The sequence below is a fragment of the Canis lupus genome, chromosome X (assembly GCF_048164855.1).
Source record: "Canis lupus baileyi chromosome X, mCanLup2.hap1, whole genome shotgun sequence".
NCBI classification, from domain to species: domain Eukaryota; kingdom Metazoa; phylum Chordata; class Mammalia; order Carnivora; family Canidae; genus Canis; species Canis lupus.
This window is the reverse complement of record NC_132876.1, coordinates 27,566,925-27,589,462: the sequence shown is the minus strand read 5'-3', so window position 1 is coordinate 27,589,462 and position 22,538 is coordinate 27,566,925. Positions and strand designations below refer to the sequence as shown.

At 36.3% G+C, this 22,538-nt stretch overlaps 1 protein-coding gene across 3 annotated transcripts in view; it reads right to left on the bottom strand.

Moving 5' to 3' along the window:
- TENM1 (teneurin transmembrane protein 1) overlaps window positions 1–22,538 on the bottom strand; it is a 795,125-nt gene that overhangs the window by 703,190 nt on the left and 69,397 nt on the right. For 2 of the 3 annotated variants that reach the window (XM_072816870.1, XM_072816872.1), the window contains one exon: window positions 16,880–16,946. The exons of the other annotated variant lie outside the window; for it this stretch is intronic. The gene's annotated coding sequence lies outside the window, so the exon portion shown is untranslated. The remainder of the gene's footprint in view (window positions 1–16,879; window positions 16,947–22,538) is intronic. 3 annotated transcript variants of the gene reach the window in all.

The window sequence follows — 22,538 nt, the reverse complement described above, 5'->3', positions numbered from 1 at the left end:
GTTCTCAGAGAATGAAGCTTGTAATTTGGGGCTCTAACAAAGGAACTGTAATATCATCGCATCAAAGGCAGTTCTGCCCTCACCAGTACATCCAGCGCTCACCTCAGAGACCAGGTGGCTACTGAAAGAAGCTTCCAGTGAATCTGAATGCTATCAGTTCCATCTCCTCTTTTTAGGATGCATTTTGTGTGTCTAGAAACCAGAGGTGACAATAGTGCCTAACCATATCAGAAACTTTTTAAAGGTTAATGAATTCTGGCATAAAATAATGTCAGAGCCATAAACAACTCATAAATACAAAATGTAGGAAAACCACAGAAACACTCATCACACATCTGAGAATGGTAGAACTCTGGATGATAAAACCACTATGGACTTCTAAATTATTCTTTTAATAAACTTGGTGGAGTATTATACTATATATCAATATTTATGATATCAGCTAATGATAGTTCAGGGAGGCAGAATGCAAAATGAAGTCTGTCTGAGTTCAGTTGCGCACTGCCTTGGTAATTACTTCTAGATTGAAAACGGGATTCTGTTCAACTTAGGTAACGAGGAAATCAGTTTCCAATTTGGCAAGGTAGATGTCTAATTAGCAGTCGTCTTCCTCTTTGTCATAAGCCCATCACCACATTCAGGTTAATATGTAGAATAAGTTTAGAGAGAAATGGAACTACGTATTACATTAAACGCTGTGTTATTTATTTGTGGAATTTATAGGCAGAATGTTATAAAGACTGAAAAATCAAGGGGAAAAGATATCTACATCAAAATCACTCAAGACTAAGCTTGCAAGGGGCCAAGAAAAAATGAGTTTGCCTAATACGGTGAATTGGACAAGCTGAGATAACAGAGTCCTAAGAATCAGATACCATATGGTGGAACTGGTGGAGTAAAGAGGCAGAGCCACAAGTGGTTTATGTAATGCCTACTTAATGAATGACACAAAAATGAATTGAAAGAATCCCAGCTTCTGGCTTATAGCCATAGAAGCAAGAAAAGTTGCAGTCAAGGGTCAAAGCTGCAATATCTAGTCATAATGTATTTCTAGTCTTAACATTTCCCAACAGGACCAGTGGGGGCCTTAATGTCATATTACCCAATTTGATCAACCCACCCCAAGTCCTGGAGTCTGACTAAACCCAAATTACACAGTACTTACAAATGAAAATGTACACGTTCTGGTGTGCATTCAAGGCAGCTACAACTATTTTTTTGTTTGCTTTTGCTCTTAAAAGTCTAGCACTTAGCCTTATACATTATGAGTGAACATGTTTCCTAGGACTAATTGCTGCCCTCTTCCTCCTCCTTCTATTTTTTTCAAGTATAAATGCTACTTCTGTGGTACTTTTTTTTTCAAAACATGGTAATATAAATTCTTTCATGTTCAAACCAACATTATTATTTTAATGTGACTCACAAATAAGGATATCAAGATTGATATACTTATTCAAAATTGGTGATAGAATCAACATGAGGACTCACTACAGGAGATCCTGTCACTGTATGACATGGAATAAACCCTTTGACATAGTGGAACCTAAGTTTACCATCTTTAAATATAGATAATAAGACCTAATTTAGAGTCTGACTATGGAAATTTGGTAAGCTCACGTATACTTGGCACAGAATACTCACTAAATATTGTTTCTATTCCTAAGGTCAAATATGCTAAATGCCAAGTTAAACAAATTAAACCAATCTTTTTGCTGTAGGACTCACTGGGGCCTTTAATATGCTATGTGATGCTCCAAGAGGCAAATAGAGTGTGTAACATTTCTCTTAACAACCAAACAACCAATCTGTTTTCAAGAAGCATCTATTCATAACTCATGGAATACTAATATTCCATAGGCCACACTTTGAGAACTCTGCAGCACACCATAAAATATTTTGGAAAATCTATGAAATGAGTCATTTGAATATATTTAATAAATCATTGGTTTAAATGGCCTGATCCAAATAGCCTAATGACCTCTTTTGAGGTCACACAAACCATCTAGTACATAGGAGGTAACAATCACTTGGAAATGGCACCCCAAACTTGCTCAGAAAGACAACTGAATGAGTCCATTTTATTTCAGGCCTATGTGAAGGCTGGATACATTATATGGTTATTTGTGCTTCCAAAGTTAAAATACAGGAAGCTTTCAAACGAAGAAAGGTTCTTAGTGATTCTGCTTATTTTCTCCGAATGTGCTTCATCACCTTTTCTGTGGTTTGCTACTATATGGGTCAAATCTTCTGGACAGTAAAGAGAAAAGGAAGAGTGGGGGAGGCTTTTCAGCATTTCTTTATCATTCTTAAGAAACCAGAATCCTTTGTACCATAAAAGTGAACTCTGATCTCTGAATGGGGTACTGACCATTAAAACAGTGCTCCAATGTGTGGGAGCTATAACCCCATGTGTTATCAAGTCAACAACAGTTACTAAATGCCCAATTCTGTCTTAAGTAGTTCAGGTTGTAAGAAAATAGAGTTGAGCATAGACTCCTGTAAGTGACGTAAGACTTACATCCAAAGGGAGAGGTACAGGGAAAGGATAATACCAAATAGTACATAATGAAGAGCTAGATCTTGAGGCTCAAACCATAACTGTCATATGAACTCAGAGAAAGAGGAAAGATCACTGAGCATCACGGGCTGAAGTTGGCACTTGAGCTGGACCTTGAAAGCCTGTAAGGGGTTGCCACAGGGCTTCTGTAAGCAAAGCCAGTTCCATCACCCCCTAATGTGCACCAACTGTCAAGGGAGTATTAGGGCCACTCTTCCCTTTCAGGAACAATAGAGGGAGTGCAGAGATTTTGCTTCTTTGCCTCTCCTCCTCTCTGCCATGGGTGGATAGATCAGCTGAAGAGCCTCAAATCAGTAGCCTTTCCCTTTGGGTCACAGTGAGGATTTGGCTGCTTGCTTCCCCAATACAGAAACAGGAAAAAAATTAACAACCATAACAACAATTTAAGGTTAGAGCTGCATAAGAACAATTCAGCAATAAGAGAATCTACATGGGCTTATGTGGAAAGACAAGTGTTATTTTCTGCTTGAGTCTGTGACTGGTAGAGAATCACTCAACCCTATGATTGTATTATTTATACAGAACTCACTAGGGCACCATCTGGTGCTAAGCTAACCGCAAAAACAGGAAAATCAAACCCAAAGCCAATTGTCTTCATTGGAGTTTTCACTAATGACCTGTTCCTCGCCAATATTCCAACTGATCACATTCTAGTTTGAAACAGGAAAAAGACATTTAATGTTTTAAAGGGAAGTCTTAAATGGAATTTAGTTAGACATATCCTTGAAAAGATTCTGTGCCTATCTAGAACTTCTCAGTTGAGAGGGCACTGCCCCTATTTCAGGTCTTATTACATCTTATTAAGTTGTCAGATCAAGTTCATAATGTCCTGTCTCAGTATCCAGTCACCAAGAGATAAGGGTGAGAGGTGATCTTGCAAGATTATGTTCTGGAGATGGAAACTTAAACCAAAATAGTAAGGAAAATTCTGCTGAAATAAATTCTGCTGAAGTATAAGAAGCAAATTAACAAATGTCCATGATAAAAAGAATTGTTAATTTGAAATTATTTTTAAATCCCACATTTTGACTCTCAATAAATCATTCTCATTGAGGTAACAGACTTGACATTAAAAATGTATTTTCCTTTGCAATCAAAAACCTTACAACTATAATGCAAAAGGTAGGTGTTTATGTTCAATTTATGTACTCTTAATTTTAAAAATCCAATTATAAAGATTTCCTTTTTCAGTTTTTATTGGCTTTTTCTAGATTCTCCCAGCTCTAGTATTTTAATTTTGACATAGACACTATAAAATGGTACCCTGAGTTAATTTGGTTTCAATATTAGAAATTCATCATGAAAGCTGTGAACATTTCTAGTCCCATTTTGTTCTCATTTGGAGCTAACACTGCAGGTCTTAATGGTACCATGGGATATAATCAGGTAACTTGGTTCCCATGCTGGGTAGTGTTTGGAGTTCTCCTTGACCCAAAGTGTGATCTTTTTTCATTATAACCCTTTAAATGTTAACAGAAAGCAGCAGCTCATCAAATAGCCCCAAACCATGATATTAAGGGGGGTTTCTCTCTTAAACCTGACAGCACTGAAACATCTTTCCATAACTCAACCATCTTATTTCCAGAATTAGGGAGGTCTTGCTTGCTTAATGTAAAATTAAATTTTAACTACAGTCAGAAACTTGGTGACGATCCATATTTGAAAATACAAATAAATTGGAAGTTCATTCACAGCACCACAAAGTCTGTAGTGCCAAGAGAAGATAGACTATGGAGTCACCTGAGTTTAAATCTTGAACCTGCCACTTACCAGCTTTGTTCCTTGAGCAAGTTACTTAACGTCTTTAAGGTTCAGTGGCATCCTTTCATCTGTGAAAAGACCTTAATACTTTTTCCCAGTGTTTTGTGGAAAGTAGATGGGACAACATTCAGAAAACTCTTGCCATGGTTCCTGGTACACTGTAGGAAGTCTACAAATCTGAGTTCAATTCCTCTTTCCCAGCTATTTCCAAAATTCTTCCTTAAGATGAACAACTCTGTGAAAGGCAAGTGATCCACAGGTAGCACAGCACTGATTACAAAAGCCTAGGAAAAGTGTGATCTATCTCTAACCCCATTCTTCCATTTAATATATTATCAAATGTCCTTCACAAAGTTTTGGACCTCTTCAGATCCATCTCTCGCTGTATAACTGGAGTCTACTCTTCATTAGTAAGAGCATCTTCTCCCATTTCAAAGGACCAACTCCCTCCATCCCCAACCATTTCTCCCAACTCACTAAAGGAAACAACCAATTTCCTCACATTAGAAAAAGTTTTACATTATTAAACCGAGTAATACTAGCAAACAGAATATTCATAAATGGATGACTTAATCTATAACTACCTCAAGGATCAAATAACTAGAAAAAAAAAAAGAAAAGGAAAAGCCCTTCTAAAAGTTTTTCTTTTAGTTGTGGAAGACCCAAATGCAAAAATGTGAAGAATTAATAGTTGCTTTCTAGCAACAACTATAGACTAAACTTAACTAATTCAATTTCTCTGTCAGTAGCAATGATAAAGAAGCTATATTATTTATCTTCTATACCAAATCTATAAAAATAATCCTGTTGGCTCTATTTCCAAGATATTCACATTTGTTCATTTCTCTACATTTTATGTGAAGATTGATATTTTCCTGGGGGCATTTCCAATGGGCCTTAGTTTCATGATCTTTGACACAGAATAAAACCTACCTTGTAGGGCTTGTTTGATGACTGAATTAGATTGCACATGTGGCCACATCTGTGAGCATAGGACAAATAGATGAAGCTATTTTTGGCAATACAAAGGCAATTTGGGGCACATAGAATCTAAGAAAGGGGAACTAGAGAATTTTGTAGGCAGTGTTATCTGGTGGATTCTACTCTGATGGAATCCAAAACATTATTCACATTGCACTACAAAGACTGCCTTCCTAAGGATTCAAAGCCACCACACATAGTCTCTGTCCCTTGGACATGTGCAGAAATCACAAATCTCTAACTCACTTATTTCAAAATTTCCTCAGACAGGAAAATCTTCCAGTATCCTGACATCTCCTGAAGCACAGGCTGAAATTAGTGACACTGCAGGGTATCTCCCATGAATTCCTTTTGAGATGGATACCTTCCAGGGGATATTTCTCTGTCTGCCATTTAGACACATCCCCACCTCAACAGCTGTACCTTCATGCATCTGTCATTGGGCTACTGCTGCAAAAAACTGCACGTATCTACTCCAGGAAGATTCATGTTGCCTTTCATTTCAGGGGGAGTTCTTTTTCTGGCCTGATCCCCCAATTCTAGAGATTTACAGGTAGACCCCTTGACAGTTTTCCTCACCACTACAGCTCCAAGGCCTAGTATGCTACTATACTACCTGGCACAAGCAGGTATAAAATACATAATTGTTACATTTTGAATGATTTAATGGATACTTAGAGATATGAGAAATGGCAATTTGTAAAACTCTTTAGAATATGAACAAAAGAAACAATCTTCACTATAATGCAAAAGTACCACTGGGGGTAGGACGATCTCATTTATGAGCTGTGCTATAAAATGGGTAGTTGACATAGGGAGAAGGGGGAGGATCACAGAAATGCCAATTAGCTAAAATTCTACTTGCTATAATTCTGCAGCTACTTTAGACACAACGATACCCAGAAAACTAGCTTGGGCATCAGTGCAACTCCACGCTTTATAAATATGCTCTGCATCAGTCAATTCTCTATTTCTAAATGTTAGGTTGTAGGTTGGGTCATGGTCCTACATTTAGTTAATCTGAGGTTAAAGATTTGCATGGCTGGTTATACTAATTCAGAGTAATCAAGTATCGATTTTGTCTTTTAGCAACAGTGAAATAACAATTGTCGGCTTTATGTGGTGCCCTGTATCTTCTTGAATCCCGGAATAATAAGAGAATAGTTGATTTAAACAGCTGCATTGTGATGCATAGTTGAAATATTATTTCTAAATTTGAAAACAAATAAGAACTCAGTTCATCATTTACTACAATCAGGAAGGGTTTTTTTAGAATGTGAAAGCTCTAGTTGAAGGACTTCTCACTACCTCCGCTAAGTTCTAGCACATGTCACATCTGAGAATACTTCCAACTTTAAAAGAAGCAAATAGCCCAAGCCTTGGTAAGACAGGAGCAGGAGATAACCTCTCGCTGCTGCTGCTGCTGCTGCTGCTGCTGCTGCTGCTCCCAGTGCATGGCTCTCTCTCTGGCTCCTAATTGACAGCGAAAAAAGCCACTCCTTCGTGGTTTCTCAGGGGCCCATTCTTAACACCATTCCATGTTCCAGGACAATCCAATATAATGAATTCACACTATGTACAAGGCTCTCAGCTAAATTCTGGTTAGCAATTAGCTTGTAGAAATTAACCAGAGAGGTCTCCATTCTCAAGTAGCTGATTGTCCAAAAGACATCAGAACAGTTAAAACAAAACAAAACAAAACAAAACAACAGAAACAAAAACCCCTTACATAACACTAGGAAGCTTATGCTATTTTAGCATGGAAAATGTTTAAAAAATTCTCAAAGAAAGGAGCATTCCATCCTTGGTACTCTTCTTTTTTAACCTTTACACATTCCCTCTGAACAATTTTGTCCATTATTAAATCTCCTATTATTGCCATTATCCTGATGGTTCCAGACCTATTACGTTCAGTTCTGGCCTCTCAAGCTTTATTTATTAACTGTCTAGTGACTACCTTCAGTCCACTGGAAAATCTTGAAGTTTATGAAAATTCATAATGCTCCCTGCCACTCCTCTCCCTCCTAAATTCCCCATCTCTGCTAATGGGTTTACCATATCCCCAAACCATATCTCCCAAGTTTGAAACCTTAGAGTCATTCTCCATGCCTCACTCTGCTTCATCCTTCAACACCAAAACCTGTCACCAAGCCACATTAACACTTTCTACCTAAGAGGATGCCTCAGAGCCTACACTCTCTGCTCTATATCCACCTCACCATCACTACCTCATTTGCTCCCGTTTATGGATTCTGTGGTCACACAGACCAAGGTTTGAGTCCTGGCTCAGCCATTTCCAATTGGTGACCTTGGGCACTTATTTAATCTCTGCCTCATTCTCCTTATCTATAAAATGGGGATAATAATATTTCTAATACCTCATATGGTTGATAGAAATCTTTGAAAAAGGAGATTAATACACAGGATTTCACAGTGCCTAGCACATAGTAGGTAGTCAATAAATTATAATTTGGTTACTGTTGTAATATCATATAGTCCACAAACTACATCCAGAGCCTCATTTCTCATTGTTTTCCACTTCTCTCACCCCAGTCCTATGCTGAAGCCTCATTAGACTTTGTGGGATTTCCTGAACACATCAAACTCTTTACATCTCTATCCTTTTGTGTCTTCTGTTCTCCATGTCTTTTTTTTAAAGATTTTATTTATTTATTCATGAGACACACACACACACACACACACACACACACAAAGGCGGGGGCAGAGACATAGGCAGAGGGAGAAGCAGGCTCCGTGCAGGGGGCCCGACGCGGGACTCGATCCCAGGTCACCAGGATCACACCCTGGACCGAAGGCAGGCGCCAAACCACTGAGCCACCCAGGGATTCCCCTGTTCTCCATGTCTTAAATGCCCTCCCTGTCTTACCATTACTCAATGCTCTTGTTCACACTGAAATTTTATTTTTCTTTTCACATTGAAATTTTACATGCCTCAAGTTCACACTCAAATGTTACCGTATTAATGAGTGATTACGTACTTCAATTTGTCACTCTTCCCTCTATGTTTCTACAGAATCCACATACACACATGCATGCACACATATACATACACCTAAAAAGGCAGTATCACATATTATAATTTTAAAAATTGTTTGTTTTCATGTCCACTTCCTCTATTTGTGATAAATTCACTGAGGAGAAGGTCACAATAGTCTTCATTCCTAGGGTAATATCTGGCAGAGTTGTTAGTCTTTTAAAGAAACAGATCTAGCCAAAATAATCTGGGCCTACTTCATGGAAGGCCATTGCAGTGGGAGAGGGAAATGGAAAAAGAAATGTTGTTTTCTCTGATCTAGCCCTCTTCTGTCTAAAATGCTTTCAGCATCTCTATCACCCCACCATCAGGCTTCTCCACAATACCAGACCTCTCTATCCTCAAACAACAAGCCTTCCAACCTATTGGAGAAACAATAGCATCTACTAATTGAGTTTGAGTAAAACATTCACGTAGAGGTATAGGGAGGAAACAACCAGGGGCAGATTATAGAGGACTTTGAGTATTGAGCCAAAAAGTTAGAACTTTAGCCAGCAGATAACTTTAGCCAGATAAAAGTTAGAACTTTAGCCAGCAGATAACTCTGGTGCCACTGGAGACTGACAGGGCAGAGCAAGATCCAAAAGGTATTTTTAGGAGATTGCCGTGATGGTAGTATATAGGATAGTTTGGACTGGAAAGGGACAAGAAGTATAAAAGTTTACTAAAGAAAAAAGCTAATTGCTAGAGTGACCAAAGAGAAGAAGAAAAGGACCAATGTTTGTGGGAACATTCTACATGGCAGCCACTGTGGTCAAAAGCAATTTACATAGATTATCTCATTCAATCCTAGCAATAATAATATCTATAAAGTACTCTCATTAACTCTGAATTGAGGAAGCAATGATTTAGGGTTGATAAATAACTTACCAAAAGCAAAACAAAAGTCAATGGAAGAGCTGGGATTCAAACACAGGTCTGCTTAAAGTCTAGATTGCAGGGATGCCCAAGTGGCTCAGCAGTTGGGCGCCTGCCTTTGGCTCAGGTCGTGATCCTGGGATCCGGGATCAAGTCCCACATCAGGTTCCAAGCGAGTAGCCTGCTTCTCCCTCTGCCTAGGTCTCTGCCTCTCTCTCTCTCTCTCTCTCTCTCTCTCTCTCTCAGTCTGTGTCTCTCATGAATAAATAAATAAATCTTTAAAAAAAAGTCTTGATTGTATACGCTCAACTAATTTATGTACCCTGGAGGCATCTGAACACTGAAACGCGACAAAATGAAAAGGCAACCTGTGGAATGGGAGAAAATATTTGCAAAGCATGTATCTGATAAAGAGTTAATATCCAAAATATATGAGGAACTCACACAACTCAATAGCAAAAAACAAAAACAAAAACAAAACAAAACTGAATAAACAAAACAACCTAACTGAAAACTGGGAAAAGGACCTGAACATCTCCAAAGAGTACATAAAAATGGCCTACAAGTATATGAAAAGGTGCTCAACATGACTAGTGATCAGGAAAATGTAAGTCAAAACTATAATGAGATATCATCTCACACCTGTTAGGATGGCTATTATCAAAACAACAGATGATAACAAGTGTTGGCAAGAATGTGGAGAAAAGGGAGCCCTTGTGCACTGTTGGTGGGAATGTAAATCAGTACAGCCACGATGGAAAATAGTATGGAGGGTCTTCACAATATTAAAACAGAACTGCCTTATGATCCAGTAATCCCACTTCTGGTTATAAATCCAAAATAAAAAATCAGGATCACAAAGAGATATTTGCACTCCCATGCTCACTGCAGCATTATTAACAATATTTCAAGATATGGAAACAATCTAATTGTTGATAGATGAATGGATAAAGAAAATGAGTATATATGTATGACACACACATACACACACATAATGGAATATCATTCTGCCTTAAAAAAAAAGAAGAAATTCCTGATATTTGCAACAAGATGGATGAATCTGGAGGAACTTCTGCTCGGTAAAATAAGCCAGACAACTATAGATAAACACTGCACAATCTCACTTTTATATATGGAATCTCGAAGAGTCAAACTCATGGAAGCACAAAGTGGAATGGTAGTTGCCAGCAGCTGGGGTAAAGAGGAAATAGGTAATGTTGGTCAAAGGGTACAAAGTTTCAGTTATATATGATGAATAAATCTGGAGGTCTGACATACAGTAATGTGAATATAATTAAAAATGCTGTACTGTATACTTGAAATTTGTTTGGAGGGTAGATCTTAAGTGTTCTCAGCAAAATAAAATAAAATGGTAACTATGTGAGGTGATGGGTAAGATAAATAGCTAATGGCAATTATTTCACAGAGTATATATCAAAACATCAAGTTGTATACCTTAAATGTATACAATTTTTATTTGTCAACTATATCTTAACAAAGATGGGGGGAAAACAAACTATACACCCTCCTTCTAAGTGTAAAGAAGTCATAAACAGAAGAGTAGTGTATGATTCCACTAATATGAAATTCTAGAAAAGACAAATCTAATTTTTAGTGACAGAAAGCAAATCAGTGATTCTGTGGCACTGAGGACAGGGAGAACCAACTAGAAAAGGGCAAAAGAGGATCAGTCTTAAGTGGTGATGAAAACATCCTTAGTCTTGAGGAGTGGTGATGATTCTATGGATGGATATATATATATATATATATATATATATATATATATATATATATATATATATATATATATATTTGTCAAAGTTCATCAATGTATGCACTAAAGTTAGGGTACATGTTATTGTACGATAATTACACCTAAATAAACCTTATTTAAACAAAAACATGCTTTCTAGTTCCCTCAAAATTTGTTGCTCAAATTTTCCAATTTAAATTTAGGAGTTAATTAGAAGGAACACCAGGAGAATTCCTTTTAAGTGTAAAGTGATTATGTAAAAAATCATAATACTTTAATCATAAATATCATAAGTTTAGAAATATTGGGGTTTTCCTTTTTGCGAATCTCACAATTAATAATTCTTATTATTTGCTGCTTTTTCTCCCCCATGGTACTGGATCCAACACGTTCTATTCATATTTTCTTCTGCACTATCCAAAACAGAACATAAAGAGCATCTGACCCAAGACAGGTTTTCTCATCTAATTGTCCAATATACTTGTTAGGGGTACTTTGACTTTAAGGTAAGAAATGCAGAATGCTTTCCAAGTTTGTTAATTAATAGCATCCCTAGACAAATATCTTCTTTCTGCTGTGCCTGATTACTAAATCTCTCTGCTTCAAGGCAACAGATGGCTTAAGTTCTCCCAGAATTAAAAAGGAAATAATCTAGAATTCCTTGTGATTCAAGGGACTAAATTTAATCAGGTTATCCTATTTTATAAGCTACAAATATCCTAGAAAAAATGCAGATGATCAAAATGGAAATGAATGGTTGCTATCTTCTAATCATGTGAGTGGTGTGTAATAGTCATTATAGTATGCCAGTTGATGACATTCTGCTACCATAAAATCAGCATGCACCATATCCAACCAACACCTCTGTCAGTCTTCCTTCATGAACTTTATCTCGTAACAGGACTCTTCCTCTCTAGACTTAGAAAATAATAGAAATCACAGGGTTCCTTGAGCAGTCTTCAATACTTCTGATTCAAAAATAAGACCAAGTAACAAAATCCTTTCCTAGAAATTTGATTTTAAGGTTCACTTGGTTCAGAGACCTTTTCGGATTAACCTGGACTATATCAGATCTGTGCACTAACAATATTTAAATATCTGTCTAAGCAATATTTAAGACTGTTCTTCTTTACAATCAGTTGTATGTCAGCATATCATAGGGTCCCCTCTAGACTGAAAACCATCTACTGGGAGGAATTGGAATGTCTGCATCCATTATATTATAAAAATACATTGCTCATAGATGTTCAACAAATGCATAATTATTGATGCTATTTTAACATATGCCTGTTATATAGGATATGCAATGGCCGACATGGCCTTATAAAATATATCACCAGCTTGTTCCACATTGATGTTTCCTATCATCAATCTCCTTACTCAAATCTTTGTCTATTACTATATAACTATAGTCAGGTAGGTTACTTGCAAAAAATAGAGCCTGTTTTTTTTATACAAATATCTCTTCAAATCTGTCACATCTTTCCTATAATGGCATGAGTAAATTGTATCTTTTGCAGATGTTCTGGTCTTTTTACTGCTTCCAAGACGTTATCTTTGGATAGGGATTCATTTTTAGTTTGAAAGCCCATTTTCAAATAGATATTCTTTATTATTTAGAAATATCTTAAAATCCTTTTGTTATACAGTTGTAGGATTTTTACTTGTCTCATAGCATAGAAGCAGGGAATCAAAATGAAAGATCAAGGAAGATAATGCCCAGCTTCTTATACCAACTGCATACATCATTCTCCACTCTATCCCCATCTACCAATGTACACACATACAGACATAAACTCTGTCCTGTAGCACAATTATCTACCACTTGGTGTTGTAGTAAAGAGAGGAGACAAGTATACCGGAAAGAAAAGAAGAATGTACTTGACAGTTTCAGAATGTAACAAGGTTTAAACAACAAAGTGCTTAAGTATTCAGATTGTTTTAGATCAAGCAGTATGTGAGGTAATCATCCTCATCCTATCTTTGAGCCTCACTCCATTTTTGCTCTATATGCCAGAAGAGTATGAGATGACAACAAGCTCAGAAAAGGGGTAAAGGATGAGATTGGGGTTAGGCACTACCTAGCATCCACATGATATAAAACGAGGAGCCCCATGCTTATCACATATGCTTTTCTCACAAAAGACTATCAGTCATAATTCATTTCATTTGCTGAATAGTCAAATTATCTGATCTCTTAAAGTTACAACAGTCATGCTTTTAATCTCTAGTGAAATGCAGATTTAGGAATGTAATTGTGGAATTTGTCTTGTTTTCCTGCAGAAATTCTTTTTCTGAAAATATTTTTTAAGTGGCTTTGTGATTTTGGTACATTTCTTGATTTTGCTAATCCCATAAGACACTGGGGACCAGCTATGAGAACAATTCCTTTAACAATTTCCACAATAGTGCTCATAAATTATGAGGTAGCACTCTTTCATAATAATGGTTTTGGGGATAAAATCACCTCTCCCTTGGAGATTAACTCAATTGTATGAATTTTTTTAAATAGTTACGGTTTTTATGACTATAAAAGCAATATATTTAATAAAAAAATAAATTCAAATATGAGTAAAGTAGGAAGAGAAGGAATCATGCAGTCTGGGTGGTAGAGACAGAACTAGGTTTGGGGATGTCTCATAAGATAATCTTCGGAAGACAAAAAAACTGATTTTATATTTGATAGGATTATTTGGAGGTGGTTATGTCAATATGCCTCTCAAAATGGTCATGTCAAACAAAGCTAGACCAAAATGCTCTGCTTTGAGAGAGAAATTAGTGAAACACAAAAGGAAGGATGTAAGGTAGGATGTGGCAACGGAGGCATGCTCTTAAGAGGTCTATATAATTTTGATCAATATTGGGGAAGCTATCAACGGGATCTGATAAGCAGCTGCATGGTAATTGAGATTTAATTCATTTTTAAAATAAATTTCTGCATCAGATTATAAGATGTTCCTAAATTATATTTCAAAATGCTGAATTATATGCTCAATACATTGATTCAATAACAATTTGATAGCTACCCATTGCCAGGCACTGTTCACTACCCTTTTCATATGTTAAATCATGTAATTATCATAGCATCCCAAAGAAGTAGTTAATATCCCATTCTGCAGACAAGAAAGCAATGGGCTCAGAGAAGGTACAGAATTATAAGGTCAAATGGACTGAGAGGGTTATCATAGGTACTGAACACTTGATTTGGTGAAGAAATAGAAACTTATTTTGCTGTACTTTCTGGAATAGTTATTATTTCTAATAAATGCTACAGTCATTTTAGGGTGAACCTATTCTTTCTGTAATTCTGCAAAAGAAAGTATCATTTAGATTAAAAGTGAAAAAATTAAAAGCCTTAAATATTCATAAATGATTAGTAGCAAAAATAACTGGAATGCATTTATACTGCAAGATTTCTACACAAGTAGAATCATATAATTGCTTGCCATAGTCACTGGGTTTTTTCTTCACAGATATATATATCAATATTAAATCACAATGAAATAATTGATTATATTATAACCTAAAGCCAAAAGTATATTATACCCCTGAATGTATTTAATGTAAGCCGTCTTTTTAAATAGTAATTTGCATCAGAATATCTTTAACAGTCCTCACACCAAGCAATAGATAGCTCAAATCTGAAGTAATATCATTTTTCAATTTCAGTAATTGGCTTATTTTATATATGAGGTTGTGGAAAATAGAAATTCTAGCTTTAAAAACCATAATTTTATGAATGTGGGTGCAAATAAGTTTATTTTTTCCATTAAATACTGTGTAGACTGTTCTGAGATGTAAATCATTATAATTTATAAAACACCATTAATCCAATAAACATAATTCTATAAATTCTGATATCACTCATGCATTTAATTTATTCTAGTGTCTTGGATAAAGCAATTTCAAAAACTAAACACATACTTTTACCTTGATGAACAGTATTACACAGATTTATTCCGATGTGTTTTGATTTAGCCATTATTATCAAACATATTCTCCACATTTATTTAAAAGCTGTATAATGTGGTAGTTAGAATCAGGCAGATGCACATTTGAATATTGGCTCTGCCACTAAGTAGCTAGCTGGTGTGTCAGTGGAGAAGCTACATAACGTCTCTGAGGTTGGGTTGCTTCCTCCATAAAAATAGGGTTAAAAATAACTACCGCACAATGTTGTTGTGAAGTTGCTGTTAAATAAGTTTACATATATGACAGTGTTTGGCCCAGAGCAGACACTCAGCGCATGTAAATATATTTCCTTTCTTAAAATATTACATGATGAATTTGGAATTGGGTAGTTCCAAGTATTCAGTTAAAAAGGCCTATCTATGTGCTTTAATTTAAATACCCCATATAAACAACCAATTCTCAATGTTGTTTAAAACCACAGTTCGTGTAAAAAAAAAAAAAAAAAAAACTCTAGCTATTATTTGCCAGTTGTCACCAGGTACGAGAATTTAGTGAAATGCTTTTTGGATAGGACCAAAAAAAAAAAAAAAAAAGCCCACGGTTTTCTTAAAAACGAGTATGAGTGTGCTTGTAGTTAAAGGATGGTAACAATAAAAAATGAATGCTGGGTCATTAGGTTCATCTTCTGGCTTTTCCATTGTTTAAAAAGACAGATAAAATAATAATTACACAAATCACTTGGGTGCTATGATGAGAGAATGAGATTAGGAAGGAGCTTTATTACCAGTCTATAAATGTGTCATAAAAGTACAAAGTCATTTTATTGCTTTTTCTATTTCAAGCAGCTGTCATATTAGTCATATGTGTTTTCTGCCATCCATAAGCATGTATTTTCAGTATGCTCAACCAATTAACAAGCCAGGTAAGTAAAAGGCAGAATTTCTCAAGTCCAAATTCAAGGTTTTTAAGAGAGTAATGCAATTTTTTAAAGCCCATTAAAAAAAAAAGTTACTTGATTCATGTATGTGTCTCTAACTAGTGAATTGCAGACATCTTAGAGTGGAAATAACTTCTCAGCCTTTTTGACAGTTGGTGAATATTTCAATCTGTGGTCTACATACTAAACAGTGTCCTGGCATAAAAGTAATACTTGTTTTAAAGAATGAGATCAAAATAGTCCTTAATTTGTATTTCAAAAGGACACTTCAACCACTTCAGGGTAAATAACAGTATTACTGATGACCTGTACAATTAGAAACAAACTTCTGAATCATTCAATCATGTTATTGAAAAGGGTGGCCAAGATTTTGTTAAAAAAAAAATGTCAAACTGATTAGTAAAGTGTAATAAATGGTTGTTGAATTGCATTGACTCATATCTAGATAATTCTGGGTGAGACTGATACATATTCTACCTTAAATAAGTGTGTTCCTTTGATCCTGCCAAGAAATCAACAAATGGCCTCATCAGGTTTAGCTAATAACAGATTAGTGAGGAAATAACTTTAAACAAATATCCAATACAACTTCAGATCATTTTACACCTAACTCAAACAAGATTATTTTTAAAAATCACCATTTAAAATGTATTCTTAAAACTCTCTACAAATCCAGTTTCATGATTAAGATTAACTAACCCTTCAAACAAGAAACCTTGTAAAAATAATCTCCTCTTGCTACATCTAAGCCAATACTTGTCTTACCTGTCCTATGTTCGTATTTCAAGAAAACAAGAGAGTAGCACTTACAGACCTAAAATGACAATTTGAGGTGTACCTTTTGCAAGGCTTTAGATGCCAGAGTGCTTTAACACTGCCCAGCTGTTCTAGTTACTTCCATGTCTTAAATTTCCCCTTCACAGCGACCTTGATGTGCCCATCTAATGTACAGCTGCACTCTCTTGAGTAGGCAGGTTCCTCCCACAGCACAGTTAGTAACTTAGTGGTATAGAATCAATACATCAAGAGAATCGTTTGACTCACTTTGGAGGAAGGCAGTTCAACTTGACATCTGTAGTCACGATTCTTTACTTTCCAACCAACAGGAAACCTTAAAGCATATCAAAAGATCATTCAAATACTATGGCCACAGATAAATAAATCCCATCATAAGCACAGATGCCATCCCCACTGCATTGCTTTGTGCTCCATCTTAAACCAAAAAAAAAAAAATGTATTTTTTAAATGGTTCATACTGGCTGTTTCTAAACTTTTACTTCAATGCACACTAAGCCTTCAGAAATAATTATTCATAGCAAACTAATTTATGTGTAATGTGAGTCTAGGAGATTATCACACTTATCTTACCATTTATTTGAAAATACTTTATTCCAGGAAGACTCCTTCTGTGTCACATTTAATTGCCTTTGAAGCTCCTGCCATTTGAATCTGTCTTCTGGAACATGCATTTCATCATTATTTTTTAGCCTTGTTACATCAATCACCACAACTGCTATAGAAGATTTCTGGGCTGTGAAGTGATAATTTGTTCCAGTGGTATTAATGAGGCAAGCAGTGGTCTGGAGGGAGGTGACAGCCCATTGCTTTACAGACAGCATCAGATTAAGGTGCTGGACTATATACGAGGCTTTAAGCATACACTCTAGAGCTTTTGGAGCATTTTATAACTTCCTTTATCAAACTTAACATAGAAGAGATACCTCCAACACCTTATCTACAATGAGCTAGGCATATCTAATCACCAAGGGGTGAAGGGAGCATTAATAGCGTTGCCCAACTTACCTTGAGTTACAGGCACATAAAAGAAACTTTGTACTGCTCCAAATTTGAAGGCTCCCTGATGCCTTATAAGCTCTGAATTGGTCTATTTCCATTACCATGGTTGTAATGGCATGTCCCTAGCCACAGAGGAGTCTAATTCCCTGAAGTGCAGCCAATGAAAACTTGTATTTCTGGGAATTAAGTCCCAGAACTAGGAATGCCGGTTTGTTGTTATAATACCATGCCCATGAATACCGCCTCTAGGATGCAGTACATCTGGAAACAACAGATGGTACATGTGGAAATGGGGTGGATGGAGTATTTTAATACCCATACATCTCTAATTCAGTTCTACAAGTCTGATTTCAATGCTTTCTCAGATTATAGAGTGTTTCAGAATTGGTAAAATAGGCCTTATCCAAATTATTGTTACTATCAACAGCACAGGATGAAAGCCTAATGTAATATCATTGTATATGAACTCTCATTATATATATATAGGCAACATTCTTGACTTGGCTTCTAATAATGGAACAGGTCAGTCCAGTGTACTTCCCTATCCCTTTACCAATAACCACAGAACACAAATCTATTTTAAAATGAAACCATCCCAGAGTGCTCCTTTCCTTAATATAGGAAGGAAACATTTAAGCTTTTTCACACTCTGTCTAAACAGTTTATCTCCTTCCACCTTCAGAAGCTACCAGGACTATTACAGAAATTTCACTTAATATGGTAGGAGAACAGCTTTGCTAGAAAAATACTTCCTTCTTGTGCTTCAAGAAGGCTGAATTAAATTGTCTTTGAGAAATGTTGGCATTTTAGGAAACATACCATCTGAATGGTAGGAAAATAACTTTCAGAAGCTTAGAATTTCATATTCTGTACTTTGTTAGTGCAACTTATCTAGAATTAGGATAGTATTGTACTCTCTATCAAAAGAAAATGAACTCTCAACTACAATAGAATACTGGGGAAAAAAATAGATGTTTATTGAAAATTGCAAACCAACCAAAGCACCATTTAGTGTGGTATAGTGGAAAGGAAGCCAAATCCAGGTGGCTATAAGGTCAACCCAGACCCAAAAGACAACTGGCAGCTTACTGTAATTACTGTTTAGCACTACATTCGCTTAAATAAAAGGAAAGAGGAAATCTCTTATCCCGCCTCCCTGCCCCCTCACTTCAGGAACCCCCTAGCTCAATGGAAAGCATTATCCTAGACCTTGACCTTTCAAATTGTGCTCAATATGGACAAATGGATTCAAAATCTGAGGTGAAACTACAAAATATCTCTGGACAGTACAACCTCCTTTATAGTTATGTGGGGACAAAGATCCCATGTACTTTCACGTCACAATCATACCCTAAACACATTCAAAGTATCCCTGTAGTTTATGCTAATTGAGGAAAAGACCCTAAGGATGAATAAGCTAGTATTAACATGTACATATAAGATGAAATATAATCAGAGAATCCAACACCTCCACAAAAGACTTGTTATTCTTATTTGTTCTCTCTCCCTCCCTCCTTCCTTCATTCCCTTTCTTTTCTTTCTTGTTTCTTTCTTTCCTTTATAAACAAATTAAAACAACGTGTTTGATATATTACTTATCCAAACATAAATGTTTTGCTAAAATATCTTTGAGGGATGGTTCAAAAGTGTCAAACATTTACCACAGTAATGAAATAATTCTCTTATCCTGAGTTCAGAAAGAACAGCACAGTGGCTAAAAGCAAACTCTGAAGCCAGAATGAGTTCAGCTCTAAATTACTAGCTGTATTACTTTGAACAAACTACTCACCCTTTTCATGGGTAAAATTGGGACATTGATGGTACCTATCTTGGTGCATTACTGTGAAGATTCATTGAGTGTGATAGAGATAGCTACAGCTCATCAATATCTGTATTTCCTTGCTTACCTCTTCCTCAATACATGAGAGGACTGCACTTCTTAGCTGTTAGGTTTAGCCATGTGATTAAATTCTTGCTAATGATTAATTGGTCATGTGCCACTTTTGGGCATGGGCCATAAAAACCTCCCTTATGCAATACTAACTCTCTTTAACCATCCACTGGCTAAATGAACAGACTCTTAGACTGAGAAGAGACCAGAGCCACAAGATGGAAAGAGCCTGGGTCTTAACTAATTATAAAGAAAAGAGTTCCTCTTACTGACCCTCATGGAATGGTGATGGGAATACCAAATATGTGATAAATCACCAAAATATTTGACTACTACAATGAGATTACTCATTTAAAGTACCTATCACAGTACTTGGCAAACCCAAAAAAAGAGTTCAATAAAAGTCAGTTATTATACACTTTGCTGTCAGGGTTTGTTATGGACTAAATGTTTGTGACCCTCCTTCCTCAATTTTTATGTTGAAGCACTAACCCCTGGTGTGGCTATATTTGGAGATGAGGTTACTAAGGAAGTAATCAAGGTTCAATGAGGTCATAAAGGTGGGACCTGATCAGATAGGGCTGGTGTCCTTATAAGAAGAGACACCAGAGAGGTAAGCTTCTCCACATTTACAGGATGAAGAGGTCAAGTGAGGACACAGTAACAAGGCAGTGCTCTGCAAGGCAGGAGGAGAGGTCTTACCAGAAACTGAATTGGCCAGAACCTTGATCCTGAACTTCTAGCCTCCAGGACTGTGAGAAAATAAGTTCTGTTGTGTATGTCACTCAGTCTTTGGTATTTTGTTATGGCAGCTTGAGCATATTCAAAGTCCTACATGAAGGTATTAGAAACAAAATACTTGGGATCCCTGGGTAGCGCAGCGGTTTGGCGCCTGCCTTTGGCCCAGGGCGCGATCCTGGAGACCCAGGATCGAATCCCACGTTGGGCTTCTGGTGCATGGAGCCTGCTTCTTCCTCTGCCTATGTCTCTGCCTCTCTCTCTCTCTCTCTCTCTCTCTCTCTCTGTGACTATCATAAATAAATAAATAAATAAAAGAAACAAAATACTTGAGACAGTCTGTATTATGGAAGAGAAACTTAAGTAAGGTCTATCTCTGCTGAATATTCAACAGGAAACCTGAGATATTTTTCAAAGGTTATCGCTATCATGTATACTAGCCCTTTGCCATTAGAAAAACATTTCTATAATTAAGACTGGACAAAACTAAAATTTCTCTTCATCCCTGCTGCCCACCTCACCTGGTTCAGCAATTTGAAAAGAAATGCCTACACACATGCAAAATACACTAGCTTCACATAAAAGCAACAGCTCACCACATGTTGTGGATCTTGAAATATTATGATGACACCAGCTACATTCCATGAATCCCCCTCAGTTTTCTTAGCTTCTTGGCTAATTACCTTATTGTTTGCTGTTTTGACCAGAGACCCAGTTTCTTAGGCCTCTGATGTTAGCTCCCCTCTGGACTTATATTATCCTTCCCCACCCAGCCTAAGAGAGGTTCTCCATCACATACATGGCATTTCAGACAATAGTGACTTGACTTCTCACTCCAGACTACCCTTCTGCCTCGTTGCTTAGAAGCTTCTTTTCCATCTCACTCATCCAGCACCAAGGTTGACCCAGGCTCATCAGCGAGTCCCAGATTTCTTAGGCCATCAAACCACATAATAAAGTGCTTCACATTCACTTCTCTATTTCCATTTTTTCTTTGACTGTCTGAAATTTAGTTTCCAGGGCCACAATACTAAAACCACTGACCTCCCAAAAGACAAGTCTAATGGCTTTTTAGCTTTCACTTTTCTTTATCTTTCTCTAAAGATGCTGGTACTAATGACTACTTCTTTAGCAAAGCATGCCTGGTCGGCAAATACCTTCTTTGTTCCTAACAGTAACATATTCCTAGATGCAATTTTATTTCATTCTAAAGAATTGCAGTGAGAATATTGCACATTTTGTTAAAAAAAGCATTCTAAAGGCAAAATCATTTGACAAATGAAATTATTTACTAGCATCATAGAACTCCTTATAGTTGAATAGAACTTCATATTTCACAGAGAATTTCTGATATATCTCAATAATCCTATGAAAAGACAGGGCAAAAATTATTATATCAAGTTTATATATAAGGGATTCAAGCCTTGGAAATATTCAGTGCTTTGCCAAAATCACCTAGCTGGTAAGTAGCAAAGCCAAGAAAACTTAACCCGAGTCTTCAAATGCTCAGTCTAAGATTCTCTTTACCACATCACAAGTAAAACTTTAAAGGTATACTTGCAGAGGCAGTTTGAATATTTAAAAACTAATAACACATGGGATCCCTGGGTGGCGCAGCGGTTTGGCGCCTGCCTTTGGCCCAGGGCGCGATCCTGGAGACCCGGGATCGAATCCCACATCGGGCTCCCGGTGCATGGAGCCTGCTTCTCCCTCTGCCTGTGTCTCTGCCTCTCTCTCTCTCTCTCTGTGACTATCATGAATAAATAAATAAAATCTTTAAAAAAAATAAAAAAAATAAAAAAATAAAAAAATAAAAACTAATAACACAGAAATGCTACAAATTCAGTTATTATCATCATTTTATCTTTTCTTTCCCTAAGATATTACACAACTTCTCAAAACACAAATAAAAAATGAAATCAAAAAGTAAAATACCAGTAAATCGTAATGTTATCAATAACAAGGTTCATTATTTTGATTAATGATATCAAAATATCTGTTAGAACAGCTAACAGATTTGGCATAATTACTTAAAAATTAATTACCTTAGTTACCATCAAGTATTAAAATAGAGACTAGTCTCCTTAGGTGACAGTATTTTATGTTTTAATGATTATCGAAAAATAAAATTAGACATGTATACTATAAAATGTTTACTCCATATCTTAATTGAATTTATTTTTTCTAAAAAGATAATTTTTAAATTCAAGTTATTGTGACTTTACCTTAATTTGTTAATGGTCATTCATCCATTCATTCAATAAACATGCACAGAAT